The following is an 18,184-nucleotide window of genomic DNA, read 5'->3' as shown; positions in this document are numbered from 1 at the left end:
TTAATTTTATTGTTGTAATAAAATACCTAGGTCAATATATTTAGGTCGCAATTATTTCACATTTCAAATGTTAGTCCAAACATTTAGCAAAATAAAACAGATTTTTAATTTGTTAATCCATTATTCCCGAATGTATTACTGACGTTTTTTATAATACATTTTTTAAAGTAATTATTCTGAGTGAAAATAACCTAATTTAAAATGAATGCAGATATTATTCACTAGATTGCCTTACCTAAACTGCTATGGTTATTCAATGTCTTTTCAAATAGAATGCATCCAGTGTTAGCCAATATAGCAAAAACACTGAGATTTCATGACACGGTGATCTGAAATCTGTCCGTTAGCAGTGCTTAAAGGATTTAGGTTAAAAAGCAAAGGAAACCACAGTGCAACAGTGCGAGTTGGAAAGGTTGCTATGGCAAGATCTTCATCGGACAAAAAGCCAGAGTGGAATTACACCGCTGTGGCCTCAGCTCCGCTCAATAGTCACCGCAAAGGCGATGTCCCAGACATCAACGGCCCTTATGTGTGTACTATCTGGACTCGAACACTTCATTCACGAAGTGGTTTATCTGTGACAGCCAGAGATTGGCTATGAGTGACATGGGAAACTCAAGTAGACCCATGAAAGAACGACTGTATACCGACAGTATACCGACTGCAATGGCCTAATTATTGTGTTTCTGTTGTCCATTTTTTTTTTTAATTAAATGACATTTCTTATCACATATATTCGAAAAAAAACGTATTACCGATAGCATTATAAGAGTAGGCCATATTGATTTTTAGTAATGACATGTTGTTTTCATCAAAATAGACTATTTCATGTTCTAATAATTATCTGCAGATACTAGAAGGAAACAACCTTAAATAACTTTACAACCTTTATGATTCTCAAACACCATGACTTCAGCTAGAGACAACCAAACCCTTTTACACATTATACTCACCATGCAGACACTATCCAGAACAGTTGTCAACCATTATGATACATGAACCTCACACTTAGACAACTGTTTTTAGCATTGCATTTTGTTATTTACGCATTATCAAAGCCGAATAATGAAATGTTGCTCTGCGCCTGACACACACGCACACACACCTAGAGAGAGAGAGAGACAGAGAGACAGACAGACAGAAACAGAAAACTGGCATTTATCTATCTGTCTAATGGCATCAAATGGATTCATAAAAAGCTAAGGAGATGACTCTCCACAATAACGCTGCATTTAGATGAGTTCACTAACAGTTTTTAGAACACACCCTAGTGATTTAACCTATCAACATAAATAGTCTGTTTCTCCTTCTCTGTATCATCTGTAGGGAATTAAGTGTATTAGGTTTAAAGGCTGCCTCTCTCTCTCTGTCTCTCATCATCATCATCATGCAGCACATGTTGTTGGAGTCAGTGGACCCTCGTTAGGTTTAATCCAGCAAAGACAAGGCCACACCGGTTTAAGTAGTCTGAGGCGGCTGCATGAGGGGAACAGAAAGTCTGTTTTGACAGAAGCAAAGAGTTACCAGGAGTGGCAGGAGAGCCCATCACACATGTAAAGGGTCCAGATTAGGAACACCCCATCACTCTCTAAGGGATCCAGATTAGAAACTCACCATCCAACATGTAAAGGATCCAGATTAGGAACACCCCATCACTATGTAAGGGATCCAGATTAGGAAAGCCCCATCACACTGTAAGGGACCCAGATTAGGAACATCCCATCAAACTGTAAAGGACCCAGATTAGGAACACCCCATCAAACTGTAAGGGATTTAGATAAGGAACACACCATCACACAGTAAGGGGTCCAGATTAGGAACACCCCATAACATATGTAAGGGGTCCAGATTAGGAACACCCCATTATACTCTAATGGGTCCAGATTAGGAACACCCCATTATACTCTAATGGGTCCAGATTAGGAACACTCCCCTCCTCAGGAAAGCACAATCTCCCAGCTCAGTTAGTGGATTAGTAAAGATTTTTTCAGAACAACCCGCCATCATTCAGTCTTTCAATCAGTCATTTAACAGAACATGACAATGATCAATGAATTGTGTTGTTAAACGTTGAATTAAGGTTTTCCAGATATGCAGTAGAAAATATGGTATTGTCTTGGACAGCATTGTAGTACCGTTGGAGTTTTGCCCTTGGGGTAATTCTAATTGACAAGAAGGGGGGCCTATGTCTGCTGCAATACATGATACATGAGCAAATCCATGATTCATGAGGTATCGTATTGAAGTACCTTAATATATAATAGTATACAGCATTCTGAGAATGTGGACAATTAATCCAATATCAGCTCATAACATTTATTGAAGATACATAATATAATCAAGTTATTTAAACAATTTCAGAATTACAGACAAACAGCCGCCAAAAGGAAACAGCAGTGCAATCCCTTACAGCAAGTTGTTTATTAATGATAAAAAATATCAATATCAATAACCCCAGAGACGAAGTTAGTGTGTTTAATTACAGATAAAGGCCTATGGTGAGTCTGAGCGAGTAGTGAGGTTCTCCACAGAGACCCAAGGCAATATGTTTTATATTTGCATACAGCTGGCGGAGACTGAGTGAGTAATAAGCATATTGAGCATATTAAACAACCCCGTAGGACTGTGTACTGTATTCATCTACCCTCAGGGTTACTGTGTTCCTAAGGGGAGAAGATTACACACAACCCCAACATCACATGAAGGTAAAGTCACAGAGGTCTCAGAGGTATGGTTGTGTAGATTATAGCCTATCGCTTTCAGATGAATCACCATTTGATCTGCTGGTTTCCTGCCATTGATCAAGCCCCACCAGACCGCTCAGCTGAAGGACTGGGAGAAACCTGATCGTAAGAGAGTGACAGAATTAAAGAATGAGAGGAAGGAGAAGAGAAGGGTAAAGTCACTCACCAGTGTACCCTCTCGCCCTCCCCTCTCCATGTGTGCTCATCTTAAAACCTCATCATGTGCAGACAGAGCTAGAATATGTCTGTGTTTCATGATAATCTCTATAAAGCCTTTTCTATATGGGTATCTCCCTTCCTCCTGTCACCTGACTCCCCTGGCTGAAACATCTTCCTGTCACCTGACTCCCCTGGCGGAAACTTCCTCCTGTCACCTGACTCCCCTGGCTGAAACTCCCTCCTGTCACCTGACCTCCCCTGGCTGAAACATCTTCCTGTCACCTGACTCCCCTGGCTGAAACTTCCTCCTGTCACCTGACTCCCCTGGCTGAAACTTTTCCAAAAACAGTATTTTTCACCTCTGCATTCCTTTCCTGTCTACAGCATGTTTCTCATCCTCTCTAGCTGGCTGTTGCTACATTTCTCTTTGATTCTGTGTTAAATGGAGGATGTCAGGTCTTCCACTGAAACAGACGGTTGCAGTGTCAGTTATATATCCTGGAGACACTTTTTAGACTTACACCTCAGCACCATAACATGCCCCCACCCCCCTCCCCCTCCACCATACACACCCGTGGTCTGAGTGACAGTCGCTCCAATGCCCTAGCCTGGCGGGAAGGTACAACCTGACCCATCTGGTTCTGATCGCCCCCAAACATGGATAGGCAACATGCTCGCTAGGTCTTGTCCTTGCCAAGAAACCTGCTGTATCGGTGCCTTTTCTATCCAGATACACTGTGATAGATCTATTTCTGTGAAATGTGAAGATAATTCAAAACAGTCTTCTCATACAGTGTGTAGGCGAGGTAGTGTGACACATATGGTCTCTGTCTGGACAATCATGAGGCAATTTTACTTTTTAAAAAATCACTCGTTATTTGTCAATTATTTCAGTCAAGCATTAGAAGCGAACGTCGCACTCATGAAACAACTAGATAATATTTCTAAGATGTTCTAAGTTATTGCTCGAATAGCCACAGACTTCAAATCTATCACCTCCAAGTAAAACAATCAGATACCATCCCACTAAGCCATCTAGTCAAGGTAACGAACTGACAACTATTCTGTTGAGGTTTTCGCTTACCACGCAGAGTACAGTACAGTCATTGCATTTTCATATTCAACTGTCTCTGTAAACTTCAGCTTCTCTAAGGAAGGGAAATTATTCCCTGTAATACACATATGTCAGAGTCAAGGCCCGCGGGCCACATCCGGCCCGCAAGAAGGTTTTTTACGGCCCCTGGGATGATCTTGATTTATTATTAGAACCGGCCCGCAGCAAGCCGGCAGCCCGCAGATCTTTTACACGCACCAATACTACATTTCCCACAATGCAAAGGTGACGCACCGAGCAGTAGGCTGCTTCATTTCAATATTTATTGGCACAGCAGTCGTCAGCATCACAGTAAAATTAACTTTCAGATACCCATCAAAAATGGCAAAACGGAAGGTGGATACTGAGAACCGGGGGTTTCAAACAAGGTGGGAGTCGGAGTATATGTTCACGAAGGTAGCTGGAAAACCTGTGTGTCTTCTGTGTGGAGAAAGTGTGGCGGTACTGAAAGAGTATAATCTGAGACGACATTATGAAACGAAACACGCGGACAAAAACAAGAATATGGACATGGAACAAAGGCTACAAAAGGCCAGTTTTATTTTGTCAGAAGAGATCGCTAAATCAGCCCGGCCATTTACGGAGGGGGATTTCATCAAAAACTGCATGATTAAAGTTTGTGACGAAGTTTGCCCAGAAAAAAGGCAACTCTTTTTAAATGTGAGTCTGAGCAGAAACACCATTGCCGAGAGAGTAGACCAGTTGTCCATCAATCTAAAAGAGCAGCTTGTGAAAAAGGGAAAAGATTTTATTGCATATTCCTTGGCTGTGGATGAGAGCACCGACATTTCTGACATTGCCCAGTTGTCAATTTTCATCCGCGGAGTGGACTCCAACCTAAGCGTGACAGAGGAGTTTTTGGCTTTACGTCCTATGCATGGCACAACTACGGGGCATGATTTGTATGAAGAGGTGTCAAGATGTGTAAATGAGATGGAGCTGCCTTGGGAAAAACTCGTGGGTTTGACAACCGACGGAGCACCTGCGATGTGTGGACACAGGAGCGGACTGGTGGCGAAGATACGGGAAAAGATGCAAGAGGAAAACGCGACAGGTGAGCTGACAGCTTATCATTGTATCATACACCAGGAAGCGTTGTGCGGTAAAGCCTTGAAAATGGAGCATGTAATGAGCATCATCACGCGCACAGTTAACTTTATCAGAGCCAAAGGTTTGAATCACCGCCAGTTCAAGGCATTTCTGACGGAGTTAGAAACGGAGCATGGTGATTTGCCTTATCACACAGAGGTGCGATGGCTAAGCCAGGGAAAGGTGCTTCAAAGATGTTTCGAGCTTCGTGAGGAGATTTGTCTGTTCTTGGACAGCAAAGGGAAAGACACAACACAACTCCGAGACGAAATGTTTCTGTGTGAAATGGCTTTTCTGTGTGACATTACGAGTCATCTGAATGCAATAAACTTGCAGCTGCAGGGTCGGGATCGTGTCATCTCTGATATGTACAGTACAGTGAAGGCATTTAAAACCAAACTGACTCTGTGGGAGACGCAGATGCGGAAAGAAAATTTGAGCCACTTTCCCAGCTGCCAGACCATGAAAGAGAAGCTCTCTACCAGTGCGTTCCCGAGCACACAGTTGGCTGATAAAATAGGTATGCTTGCCGCTGACTTTCGACGCCGATTTGCTGACTTTGAAGCACAAAAAAGCAGGTTGGAACTGCTCGGTAACCCATTTGCTGTTGACGTGGAAAGCTCACCACCAAACCTCCAAATGGAGTTGATTGACCTCCAATGCAATGATGCACTGAGGGCAAAATATGCGGCAGTGGGTGCTGCGGAGTTCGCCCGTTTCCTCCCCGGCACAATGCCCCAGCTGCGCATCCAGGCTGCTCAAACGTTGTCTATGTTTGGCAGCACATACCTGTGTGAACAACTGTTTTCTTTGATGAACCTGAACAAAACATCACACAGAAGTCGACTTACTGCTGAACACCTCCACTCAATTCTGAGGATTTCTTCAGCTCAGAGCCTTACCCCGAACATTGATGAACTTGTGGAAAAGATGGGACACCACCAAGTATCACCCTCAACCTCAAACAAGTGAACATTACTGTGCAATCACATATTTAGAGTTTTTACTCAGTTCAAGTTTAAAAGTTAAAATTTAATATTTGTTTTCACTGCATGTTACTTCTCCTTAAACAAAGTGTTGTTTTTGATTAATAGATTTTTGCACTTTATTTTTTTGTATTTCAATCCAATTATATTTAAAAAATATTTCAGTTGAGTGGATGATAGAAAATTGCTATTATTGTTTTTTCTTTGAAGTAAATTTAGCCCACTTTTGCTAAAATAGAAAATATAGTCTACTGATGGTGCCTTGAATACCGGTTTCTTTCATTTAATGTTCATGTTATGGGGATATTTATATAAAGGAAATTTGTCTTTTGTGTCTGTTGAAAATTAAAGATTACTGACAGAGCCATAAGAAAATATTGCTTTATTTATCTGATCATATTGTAATATATTTGTTAGGTTTTCAGTAGGTTCAATTAGGTTCACTAGACTATATGCGTCATTTAAAAATTTTTCAATGAACATTCGAACAGTCCGGCCCTCATCTTGTAGCTGATTTTTTTATTTGGCCCTCCGTCCATTTGACTTTGACACCCCTGCTGTAATATAACCTAAATAGCCTAGAACGTTTGTATATTGCGGAACAGATTTGCCCTCAAACCATGATTTACTGTTACTAACTCCAAATGTAATCAGATACGACCTCATACTTCTATTCCTGCTTTGGGCAAACGGTAAAGATCAAGGTCAAGGTCAGGTTCAAAAATGTATGCAATGTTTACTTGGGTTAAAATCCATGTATTTTATATAGAGACACACGATACCCTGACAATCAAGACTGATCATCAACAGGGTATAAAAATATTTTTTTCCTATTCTTTACTTCACTGTTTTCTATTTTGTAGTAAATATACATTATCAAATCAAAGCAAACTTTATTTGTCACGTGCCGAATACAACAAGTGTCGGTCGACCTTATCGTGAAATGCTTCCTTACAAGCCCTTAACCAACAGTGCAGTTCAGGAAGAGTAGTCTACCCTATTAAAAACCTTTAAAAAATCTCTTCCCGAGACACGACTAACACAGTGGAGGAAGAGAGACAGGACTCAGGAAGAAGCTGGATTAGTGCAGAGAACAATAAATACCTGGCTGAAGCTGGAGATTGGGGGTGGGGTTAGCCATTGTTTACAGTAAGTATCCTGCTGGATGGGTGATGTTAAGAGTAGGCCTCCCTTCTTAGGCCCCTATGTCCTCTCTCTGCTGCCAGCTGTCATGGAAACAACAGAGGAAGTCAAGTGGGTGTCAGAGACGGAAGAGAAAGCGAGACATCCCAATCTTATTTTCTGATTCATACACAGTCAATGAACTAAGCAGGCCAGACCCAGTTGCAATCGCATTGGTGCCTATGGGAGAGCTACCCCCTTAATGCACACCGGAGCTGTGACCATTTCTTCGAATGGTAAATGGCCTGAGTAAGATCTTAAATCATCCACAATCTTTGGTGTCGTCTTACATTAAAATATAGAGTTTGCCCCGTCTGCCCCTCTTTGTAAATTTTTTTCATGATATTGGTGATTTAGGATTTTTTATGTTACAAAACACTGTTCAGTAATCATCATAGCAAATGGTATGGGTTTATAGTAACCTATGCCTATCTATAAACCGATGGCATCATCATCATTGGGCTTTGTTGCCAATAAGTCTACATGCAGGCAGGGCCGGTTCCAGGCAAAAGGGTCGCTTAGGGCCCCCTGCCGCTAGGAACTCCGTCTGGGTCTCAATTTACTGTTACCTTTCTAACTGAGTTAGAATAATAGAATACACAAGGTACCATTTAGAAATTTGACTGTGCAACAGTTTCTCTTCTTATGTTAGTCACTGACAGTCACTCAATTGGCCATGTCAGCTAACAATTTTTTAGATTGGTGATTTAGTCTCGCCAGCTAACTAAACATGTAGAAATCATGGCCGAATACCGAGCACACAGGGCACGTGCCCAGTGGCCCTGGCCTCCAAGGGGTCCCCCATTGATTTTATTAGTCACTCTCACTCAGATATCATATTTTGGAATGGCACATTGCATTGAACAACAAAGGAGCTGATTAGCTGTCACTGCCATTCAGAAATGGCTGTTGTGGCTTCTGCTACCTAGTATGAGGATGAAAAGGACAGTTTTCCGGAGAAACTAGCAGTAGTTCAATCTTCTTGGTGTAACAGTTGGGATAATAGGAAAATTAGGAGTACAAAACATTTCTCATGCCTGGATTGAGGTCTGTTTTCCGAGCCATATCTCGGAAATATACAGAGGAATGCTGTCTGACCCTAGTGCAGCTGTAAGCAAGAGGCTCGGATCTGCTGGCTAAGACAATACTGCAGCACATTATTCCAGAAGCATTTGCTAAATAGTTTCACAGTTTTCGTCCATCTGATGCCCTTTTTAGCCGACTACCACATTAGATTACAGTATACATATGGAGACAAATAAATAATGTTGTTGTCTTTCCTCTCTCCATACGGGGGATTTTTTTGTGAGAAGTTGACATTTATGAAGTGAATTCCCTTATTTTTGTCTTTCAGTATTTCATTACTCACCATCTCATCTCTGTCTCCTTTTGAGTTGAGGAATAGGCTACAGACAGAAAGCTTTTTGCAGGGATTATAGGTCTTGAAAAACAACTTAATAGACAGAGCCTGTGAAGACTGTGAAGACACTGAATCTAGCTGAGACGAGGATGAGCTGTGCTTCACTAAAGCTCTCTGTTCCTAAAATAAACAGCTGCTCTGCTGATAAATAGGTGTGTGTGTGTGTGTGTACGTGTTTAACTATTCTTGTGGGGACCAGAGGTTGTGTGTCCCCCACAAGGTTAGCTGTTCAAGACTGTGCGTGTGTGTGTGTTTGTGCATGTTGAAGGTACAGAGTTGTTTGTCTCCCATATTATTTGGCGTTTTCTGAACTGTGATTTAACATCAGCATCGCCGACAGAGAGCTGCCTGAGTTTCAGTTTCCTAAACAACTACTGATTTAGAACCATGGAGTTACCGCAAGGCAGAACATACAACAGGAGCACTGCCTCCGCTATTCCAACACCATTTCAACTTAAACATTTAAACATCATCAAATCAACAATGCAATATATCTAAATCAGTTAGCTAGTTAACATGAGCCTACTTGGCTACATTGCTGTTGTTCTGGGATTGAGTTGCACTTTTCGCACCAAAGTACGTTCATCTCTAGGAGACAGAAGGCGTCTCCTTCGTGAGCGGTATGATGGCTGCGTGGTCCCATTGTGTTTATACTTGCGTACTATTGTTTGTACAGATGAACTCGGTACCTTCAGGCGTGCGGAAATTGCTCCCAAGGATGAACCAGACTTGTGGAGGTCTACAATTTTTTTCTCTGAGGTCTTGGCTGATTTCTGTTGATTTTACCATGATGTCAAGTAAAGAGGCACTGAGTTTGAAAGTAGGCCTTCAAATACATCCACAGGTACACCTCCAATTGACTCAAATTATGTCAATTAGCCGATCAGAAGCTTCTAAAGCCATAAAATAATTTTCTGGAATTTTCCAAGCTGTTTAAAGGCACAGTCAACTTAGTGTATGCAACTTCTGACCCACTGGAATTGTGATACAGTGAATTATAAGTTACATAAACAATTGTTGGAAAAATTACTTGTGTCATGCCAAGAAATTTGTGAAGTGGTTGAAAAACGAGATTTAATGACTCCAACCCAGGTGTATGTGAACTTCCGACTTCAACTGTATTATATTTAAAATGTAGAATGTTATTATTTTAAACATAGCTATAATTATAATTTATTATAATGTTATAATGTTATAATGTTATAATGTTATTATTTGAAATACCAGTTATAACGTTATTATAGTATGTATACCAGCTATAATAGTTATATATTATATATGCCAGTTATAATAGTTTTATGTTATATATTCTAGTTATAATGTTATCATATTATATACACCAATTATAAAGTTGTCATATTACTTATACCAGTAATATTGTTATTATATTATATATACCAGTTATAATGTCATTATATTACATATATATTATGTATTATACTATACTATAATATACTATTATACTGTATATGCCAGTTAAAATGTTAGTATATTATATATTCCTATTATGAGATTCTTAAATTGTACATACTAGTTACAATATTATTATATATACCAGTTACAATGTTAATATATTATATATACCAGTTACAATATAATTATATTATATATATATCAGTTATAATAGTATTGTATTATATAGACCAGTTATAAAATTACTATATTATATTTACCAGTTAAAATATTATTATTTTATATATACAAGTTATAATGTTATCATATTACATATTACATATTACCAGTCATAACCCTATTATACTGTATATGCCAGTTATAAAATTACTATATCATATATACCAGTTAAAATATTATTACATTACATATGCAAGTTATAATGTTATCATATTATCTATACCGCTTATGATAATATTATTACATTATATATGCCAGTTGTAATATTATCATATTATTTATACCAGTTAAAATGTTATTATGTTATATATAACAGTTATAATGTTGTTATTTTAAACATACCAGTTTTAATGTTATTATATTCTGTAAACCAGTTATAATGTTATTATTCTATACATACCAGTCATAAAAATGTTATATTATATTTACCATTTATAATATTATTGTATTATAAATACCAGTTGTAATGTTATTATATATATACACCAGTTAAAATAATATAATATTTTGCACACAAGGTATACAATTGTATTATATAATATAATAATATTTAATACTGGTATTTATATACCAGTTATAATATAATTATATATACCAGTAATAATATTATTATAATAGATATACCGTTTAAATGTTATCTTATTATGTAAACCAATTAGAATGTTATTATTCGATACATACCAGTTATAACGTTTCTATATTATATATACCAGTTGTAATATTATTATATATACCAGTTATAATGTTAATATTATTTATACCACATTTAATATTAATGTTATATATGCAAAATATACAATTATAATATTATGAATACCAACTATAATGTTGTTATATTATTTATACCAGTTATAATATGTCATTTATAATACTATTATTTTAAATATACTAGTTATAATGTTATCATATTATTTATACAAGTTATAGTATTATTTTATTATCTACACCTGTTATAAAATTATCATATTATTTATTCCATTTATAATATTATTATATTATGTACAGCAGTTATAATATTAATATTTTTTATATACACCAGTTATTATGTTGTCGTATTATTTACACCAGTATTAATATTGTTATATTATGTATACAAGTTATAATGTTATTAATTCATACAAACCAGTTATACCGTTTTTATATTATGTATACCAGTTATAATGTTATTATATTATGTATACCAGTGATGATATTATTAAATGATATATACACCAGTTAAAATATTATGTTATATATTCCAGGTATAATGTTAATATATTACATATACCAGTCATAATATTATAATATTGTTTATACCAGTAATAATGTTGTTATATTATATATACCAGTTATAATATTATTATATATACCAGTTATAATATTATTATATTATACAGTTGAAGTCTGAACCTAACTGAGTCAGGTTTGTAGGCCTCCTTGCTCGCACAGGCATTTTCAGTTCTGCCCACACATTTTCTATAGGATAGAGGTCAGGGCTAGTGATGGCAACTCCAAAACCTTGACTTTGGTGTTCTTACGCCATTTTGCCACAACTTTGGAAGTATGCTTGGGGTCATTGTCCATTTGGAAGACCCATTTGTGACCAAGCTTTAACTGATGTCTTGAGATGTTGCTTCAATATACCCATGTAATTTTACTTCTCTTGATGCAATCTTTTTTGTGAAGTGCACCAGTACCTCCTACAGCAAACCACCCCCGCAAAATGATACTGCCACCCCCATGCTTCACGGTTGGGATGGTGTTCTTCGGCTTGCAAGCTCCCCATTTGTCCTCTAAACATAACGACAGTCATTGTGGCCAAAGAGTTCTATTTTTGCTTCATCAGACCAGAGGACATTTCTCCAAAAAGTAAGATCTTTGTTCCCATGTGCAGTTGCAAACCATAGTCTGGCTATTTTATTGCGGTTTTGGAGCAGTGGCTTCTTCCTTGCTGAGTGGCCTTTCAGGTTATGTCAATATAGGACTCGATTTACTGTGGATATAGATACTTTTGTACCTGTTTCCTCCAGCATCTTCACAAGGTCATTTGTGGTTGTTCTGGGATTGATTCAAGTAAGTAAGTTCATCTCTAGGAGCGGTTCCTGAGCAGTATGACGGCTGCGTGGTCCCATGAAGTTTATACTTGCGTACTATTGTTTGTACAGATGAACATGGTACCTTCAGGTGTTTGGAAATTGCTCCCAACGACAAACCAGACTTGTGGAGGTCTACAGTTGTTTTTCTGAGGTCTTGGCTGATTTCTTTTGATTATCCTATGATGTCAAGCAAAGAGGCATTGAGATTGAGGTAGGCTTTGAAATACATCCACAGGTCCAATTGACTCAAATTATGTCAATTAGCCTATAAGAAGCTTCTATAGCCATAACATAATTATTTTTGAATTTTCCAAGCTGTTTAAATGCACAGTCAACATAGTGTATGTAAACTTCTGACCCCCTGGAATTGTGATACAGTGATTGAGTGAAATGATCTGTCTGCAAACAATTGTTTGAAAATGATCATAACCATCACAATTATCTGAACCAGAAGCTAGAACGCGTACATTTTCATTTCACTGGTATAATCAGGAAGTTTCCACTCCTTGTGTATTAGTGTACTCATAGTGAACCACACAGTCCTTAGCATTAGCATTCAAAGTGAATACTGATACCGAGGCAGAGTGGGTGTGCCAATAAACTTGAATAATGATATTGTTTACTTCGAACAACCAACACACAGTAATCTCTGAATTTCCCTAGGCAAGAATTTTTTTTAAGTGTTTGTTTTTCATCATGCCTGTATGGTGCCTGGCTGTGCTAATTACAAACACTCACAAAAAAATGAATTATCTTTCACCATTCTACCTACCAGTGTCACGGTCTTCCTCCTCTTCATCTGAAGAGGAGAGGCGAGAAGGATCAGAGGACCAATATGCGGCGTGGTATGTGTTCATAGTGAATTTTAATAAAGAAAGACTGAACACTATACAAAAGAGTAACAAAAACAATAAACCAAATTTGACCGTGAAGCTACAAATGAGACCTGTGCTGACACAAGCCACTAACATAGACAATCACCCACAAACAAACAGTGCAACCCAGGCTACCTAAGTATGATTCTCAATCAGAGACAACTAATGACACCTGCCTCTGATTGAGAACCATACTAGGCCGAAACATACAAATCCCCAAATCATAGAAAATCAAACATAGACTGCCCACCCAACTCACGCCCTGACCATACTAAATAAATACAAAACAAAGGAAATACAGGTCAGAACGTGACAACCAGACATTCACTCCAATTCTGCCGGTGGCTTGCGGCTATCAAGAATGATGCGGTGACCAAAGATTACCAGAAAGATTTTCAAACTGAACTGATGGGGTATCCATTTTGACGAGAGCTGAGAAGTGATGAGATACCATACATGTTTTTCCTTCACAACAAAATGGAAGACATTCAATAAGCTTGCTTGCCTAGCTGGTTAATTTAGCTAGCTAATGTCAAAGTTCTGTATTGAACTCTGAAAGGCATCAGTTGTATGATATAACTATCTTTTGGTACAGTATATACAGTGCATTCGGAAAGTATTCAAACCACCTGAATTTTTTCACGTTTTGTTATGTCACAGCCTTATTCAAAAATGTATAAAAAAACATCTGAATTAATTTACACACAATACCCCATAATGATAAAGCGAAGACAGGTCTCTGAAATGTATAAAAAATAAAAAACAGAAAAACCTTATTTACAGAAGTATTCAGACCGTTTGCTTTGCGATTGATTGGAATCCATCTGTCGTAAATTGAATTGATTGGACATGATTTGGAAAGACACATCCTGTCTATATAAGGTCCAACAGTTGACAGTGCATGTCAGAGCAAAAAACAAGCCATGAGATTTTGGCCGCGAAGGTTCACCTTCCAACAGGACAACGACCCTAAGCACACAGCCAACGCAAGACAGGAGTGGCTTCGGGACAAGTCTCTGCATGTCCTTGAGTGGCCAAGCCAGAGCCTGGACTTGAACCGGATTGAACATCTTTGGAGAGATCTGAAAATAGCGGTGCAGCAACGCTCCCCATCCATTGTGACAGAGCTTAAGAGGATCAGCAGAGAATAATGGGAGACAATCCCAAAATACAGGTGTGCCAAGCTTGTAGCTTCATACCCAAGAAGACTTGAGACTGTAATTGCTTCCAAAGATGCTTCAACAAGTACTGTGTAAAGGTTATGACCACTTATGTAAATGTGATGTTTCAGTTATTTTTTTTAAATGTATTTATTTATTTATTTCACCTTTATTTAACCAGGTAGGCAAGTTGAGAACAAGTTCTCATTTACAATTGCGACCTGGCCAAGATAAAGCAAAGCAGTTCGACACATACAACGACACAGAGTTACACATGGAGTAAAACAAACATACAGTCAATAATACAGTATAAACAAGTCTATATACGATGTGAGCAAATGAGGTGAGATAAGGGAGGTAAAGGCAAAAAGGCCATGGTGGCAAAGTAGATACAATATAGCAAGTAAAACACTGGAATGGTAGATTTGCAATGGGAGAATGTGCAAAGTAGAAATAAAAATAATGGGGGTGCAAAGGAGCAAAATAAATAAATAAATAAAATACAGTAGGGAAAGAGGTAGTTGTTTGGGCTAAATTATAGGTGGGCTATGTACAGGTGCAGTAATCTGTGAGCTGCTCTGACAGTTGGTGCTTAAAGCTAGTGAGGGAGATAAGTGTTTCCAGTTTCAGAGATTTTTGTAGTTCGTTCCAGTCATTGGCAGCAGAGAACTGGAAGGAGAGGCGGCCAAAGAAAGAATTGGTTTTGGGGGTGACTAGAGAGATATACCTGCTGGAGCGTGTGCTACAGGTGGGAGATGCAATGGTGACCAGCGAGCTGAGATAAGGGGGGACTTTACCTAGCAGGGTCTTGTAGATGACATGGAGCCAGTGGGTTTGGCGACGAGTATGAAGCGAGGGCCAGCCAACGAGAGTGTACAGGTCGCAATGGTGGGTAGTATATGGGGCTTTGGTGACAAAACGGATTGCACTGTGATAGACTGCATCCAATTTGTTGAGTAGGGTATTGGAGGCTATTTTGTAAATGACATCGCTAAAGTCGAGGATTGGTAGGATGGTCAGTTTTACAAGGGTATGTTTGGCAGCATGAGTGAAGGATGCTTTGTTGCGAAATAGGAAGCCAATTCTAGATTTAACTTTGGATTGGAGATGTTTGATATGGGTCTGGAAGGAGAGTTTACAGTCTAACCAGACACCTAAGTATTTGTAGTTGTCCACGTATTCTAAGTCGGAGCCGTCCAGAGTAGTAATGTTGGACAGGCGGGTAGGTACAGGTAGCGATCGGTTGAAGAGCATGCATTTAGTTTTACTCGTATTTAAGAGCAATTGGAGGCCACGGAAGGAGAGTTGTATGGCATTGAAGCTTGCCTGGAGGGTTGTTAACACAGTATCCAAAGAAGGGCCAGAAGTATACAGAATGGTGTCGTCTGCATAGAGGTGGATCAGATCCTCACCAGCAGCAAGAGCGATCTCATTGATGTATACAGAGAAGAGAGTCGGTCCAAGAATTGAACCCTGTGGCACCCCCATAGAGACTGCCAGAGGTCCGGACAGCAGACCCTCCGATTTGACACACTGAACTCTATCAGAGAAGTAGTTGGTGAACCAGGCGAGGCAATCATTTGAGAAACCAAGGCTGTCGAGTCTGCCGATGAGGATGTGGTGATTGACAGAGTCGAAAGCCTTGGCCAGATCAATGAATACGGCTGCACAGTAATGTTTCTTATCGATGGCGGTTAAGATATCATTTAGGACCTTGAGCGTGGCTGAGGTGCACCCATGACCAGCTCTGAAACCAGATTGCATAGCAGAGAAGGTATGGTGAGATTCGAAATGGTCGGTAATCTGTTTGTTGACTTGGCTTTTGAAGACCTTAGAAAGGCAGGGTAGGAAAGATATAGGTCTGTAGCAGTTTGGGTCAAGAGTGTCACCCCCTTTGAAGAGGGGGATGACCGCAGCTGCTTTCCAATCTTTGGGAATCTCAGACGACACGAAAGAGAGGTTGAACAGGCTAGTAATAGGGGTGGCAACAATTTTGGCAGATAATTTTAGAAAGAAAGGGTCCAGATTGTCTAGCCCGGCTGATTTGTAGGGTTCCAGATTTTGCAGCTCATTCAGAACATCAGCTGAGCAGATTTGGGAGAAGGAGAAATGGGGAAGGCTTGGGCGAGTTGTTGTGGGGGGTGCAGTGCTGTTGACCGGGGTAGGAGTAGCCAGGTGGAAAGCATGGCCAGCCGTAGAAAAATGCTTATTGAAATTCTCAATTATGGTGGATTTATCAGTGGTGACAGTGTTTCCTATCTTCAGTGCAGTGGGCAGCTGGGAGGAGGGGTTCTTATTCTCCATGGACTTTACAGTGTCCCAGAACTTTTTTGAGTTAGTGTTGCAGGAAGCAAATTTCTGCTTGAAAAAGCTAGCCTTGGCTTTTCTAACTGCCTGTGTATAATGGTTTCTAGCTTCCCTGAACAGCTGCATATCACGGGGGCTGTTCGATGCTAATGCAGAACGCCATAGGATGTTTTTTTGTTGGTTAAGGTCAGTCAGGTCTGGGGAGAACCAAGGGCTATATCTATTCCTGGTTCTAAATTTCTTGAATGGGGCATGTTTATTTAAGATGGTTAGGAAGGCATTTTAAAAAAATATCCAGGCATCCTCTACTGACGGGATGAGATCAATATCCTTCCAGGATACCCCGGCCAGGTCGATTAGAAAGGCCTGCTCGCTGAAGTGTTTCAGGGAGCGTTTTACAGTGATGAGTGGAGGTCGTTTGACCGCTGACCCATTACGGATGCAGGCAATGAGGCAGTGATCGCTGAGATCTTGGTTGAAAACAGCAGAGGTGTATTTAGAGGGCAAGTTGGTTAGGATGATATCTATGAGGGTGCCCGTGTTTAAGGCTTTGGGGAGGTACCTGGTAGGTTCATTGATAATTTGTGTGAGGTTGAGGGCATCAAGTTTAGATTGTAGGATGGCTGGGGTGTTAAGCATGTTCCAATTTAGGTCGCCTAGCAGCACAAGCTCTGAAGATAGATGGGGGGCAATCAGTTCACATATGGTGTCCAGAGCACAGCTGGGGATCGTGGGTGGTCTATAGCAGGCTGCAACGGTGAGAGACTTGTTTTTCGAGAGGGGGATTTTTAAAAGTAGAAGTTCAAATTGTTTGGGTACAGACCTGGATAGTAGGACAGAACTCTGCAGGCTATCTTTGCAGTAGATTGCAACACCGCCCCCTTTGGCAGTTCTATCTTGTCTGAAAATGTTGTAGTTTGGAATTAAAATGTCTGAATTTTTGGTGGTCTTCCTAAGCCAGGATTCAGACACAGCTAGAACATCCGGGTTGGCAGAGTGTGCTAAAGCAGTGAATAGAACAAACTTAGGGAGGAGGCTTCTAATGTTAACATGCATGAAACCAAGGCTATTACGGTTACAGAAGTCGTCAAAAGAGAGCGCCTGGGGAATAGGAGTGGAGCTAGGCACTGCAGGGCCTGGATTCACCTCTACATCGCCAGACGAACAGAGTAGTAGTAGAATAAGGGTGCGGCTAAAAGCAATAAGAATTGGTCATTTAGAACGTCTGGAACAGAGAGTAAAAGGAGGTTTCTGGGGGCGATAAAATAGCATCAAGGTATAATGTACAGACAAAGGTAAGGTAGGATGTGAATACAGTGGAGGTAAACCTAGGTATTGAGTGATGAAGAGAGAGATATTGTCTCTAGAAACATCATTGAAACCAGGAGATGCCATTGCATGTGTGGGTGGTGGAACTAATAGGTTGGATAAGGTATAATGA

At 39.5% G+C, this 18,184-nt stretch overlaps 1 long non-coding RNA gene across 2 annotated transcripts in view; it reads right to left on the bottom strand.

Moving 5' to 3' along the window:
- Positions 1 to 2,302: 2,302 nt before the first annotated feature.
- LOC110502999 (uncharacterized) overlaps positions 2,303 to 18,184 on the bottom strand; it is a 61,817-nt gene continuing 45,935 nt past the window's right edge. For both annotated transcript variants that reach the window (XR_002470412.3, XR_016491159.1), the window contains 2 exons: positions 7,197 to 7,318; positions 2,303 to 2,843 (listed from right to left, as the gene is read on the bottom strand). This is a non-coding gene — a long non-coding RNA (uncharacterized LOC110502999). The remainder of the gene's footprint in view (positions 2,844 to 7,196; positions 7,319 to 18,184) is intronic.

This window comes from Oncorhynchus mykiss, chromosome 23, assembly GCF_057628025.1.
Source record: "Oncorhynchus mykiss isolate SJ-2025 chromosome 23, ASM5762802v1, whole genome shotgun sequence".
Taxonomy (NCBI): Eukaryota; Metazoa; Chordata; class Actinopteri; order Salmoniformes; family Salmonidae; genus Oncorhynchus; species Oncorhynchus mykiss.
Note: the sequence above shows the minus strand (reverse complement) of the source record. Positions and strands in the feature narration are given on the sequence as shown.